Raw genomic sequence first — 1955 nt, forward strand, 5'->3', positions numbered from 1 at the left:
TCTCCGTTGTTCTAGGCAGTTTCATAGGGCTGATGTACACCAGCTGCGGACATCTGAGAGCGCTAACCGCATAGCCTCTTAAGCACTCCTGGGTCTCTGTTGGCTTGAATTGGGCTGTCCTTGTTGTGGGTGTAAGGTGATAACTTGTCAGTTGCTTTGATTTGCATCTCCCAGATGGCTAGTGATTGTGTGCATTTCCTCATGTATTTGGTAGCCCTTCGAGTGTCCTCCCCTGTGAATTATCTATCCATGTCCTTTGTCCACCTTTTAATTGGATTGCCTTTTTAAAAATTGTGGTATTGCAGAATTCTGTAGATTTTAATAATTAGTCCCTTGTCTGTTCCACATGTCTTTCTTGAGGGTCTGATAAGCATCTTGATTTTTCAGAAGTCCTGGGAAGGTAATGATATTCACTTGGTTAGGAAGCGTTTGGACCAGAGAATCTAGATGTATTTTTTGATCTCTTAGTTTTTATTCCTTTCATCTCAGCTTCCCAGAAACTTTCTTTTTTCCTTGGAGTTTCCCAGTTTCTTCATTTTAACCCCGTATCCTGTTCTGCTGAGAGAGTTCTTAGGGAGTCAGGAAGAATCTTAACATTGTGATTGTTTCTGAGTCCCATGATGTGTGATGTCCTGTCTTCACAAGGATCACAAGAACAATGGTGATTGTTGAGGCTTTCAGCGTGAAGACAACGCCTGAATTCCAATTATTTGCACCTTGAACATGTATACAGAAATGAGAGGTTAAATTCTCCTCTCTTCTTGTGTTTGGTTTCTGCTTTATTCTCGATGCACTTGCACACAGATATGTTGCACATCTCACCTTTGCTCTCGTGTCTATTACCTTTAGCCTCAGACCAGTTTCATCCATGATCACCGTGTCATACAATGACCAACACAGGTACCCTTCTTTAAGCTCATGGCAACTCTTTCCTGGATACCAAAGACGCTTCTAATTAGATTCCTTGTAATTCATTACCCACATGGACACTGAGTGGTCTTTTGAGAGCATGAACCAGAAATTCCTCTAAAACTCCAAAGGCTTACCTTCATATTTAAAATAAAATTCAAGGGTTTTTTGGTCCCTGCAGAACTCATCTCACACCTGCTCTCTCTTGTCCGGCACAATCCAGGATCATTTTGTTTGTTTGTTTGTTTTGTGTTTTGGTTTTTGTTCTTCCTCCTACAGGTCTGGGTTTTTGTTTTGGTTTGGTTTTTGTTTGTGTGTATGTGTACAATGCTTTCCCTTTGGTCTTTCTAATGCTGTGCCTTAATGTCAGTTGGCTCTCAGTTATATCATCACACTCACAGAAATTTTCAGCATGCACTTAGCATTTATTCCTTTATATATTTTTATTAACTTCTAGTTGCCTTCACTCAAGAAAATATAAACTCAGACTGAGATTCTTGCCTGCCTTATTCATCTATTTTCTTAGAGACTAGTCAATGTTTGGTATATAGTGGTACTCAATTCATATTAATGGATAATAATCATTTTTACATTTTCCTCCTGGGATACATATATAATAATTGTAATCAATTTATAACAACTCTGGGTTACCTGTCATTAATTCAGTTGATTAACTGTGTCTCCCATGTAAATAGTGAGATAAAATGTGCCTTTCCTGAACTAAAACTAAGGACAAACTCACTGTCATTGAATCATGCGACTCATAGCTATCCTATGACAGGGTAGAACTCCCTTTGTGAGTTTCCAAGATGGGAACTGTTAATGGGAGTAGAAGGTCCAGTCTTTCTCTGGTGGAGTAGATGGTTGTTTCAAACTGCTGACCTTACTGATCACAGCCCTACTGGTAACCACTACACCAGCAGGACTTCTCTAATAGGATAGACTATCTATATATGGACTTCTCTAATAGGATAAACTATCTGTATATATGCACTTCTCTAATAGGATAGACTATCTATATATGGACTTCTCTAATAGGATAACTA

Source organism: Echinops telfairi, unplaced genomic scaffold (assembly GCF_000313985.2).
Source record: "Echinops telfairi isolate 266 unplaced genomic scaffold, ASM31398v2 ScPeMD7_7469;HRSCAF=8507_1, whole genome shotgun sequence".
NCBI classification, from domain to species: Eukaryota; Metazoa; Chordata; class Mammalia; order Afrosoricida; family Tenrecidae; genus Echinops; species Echinops telfairi.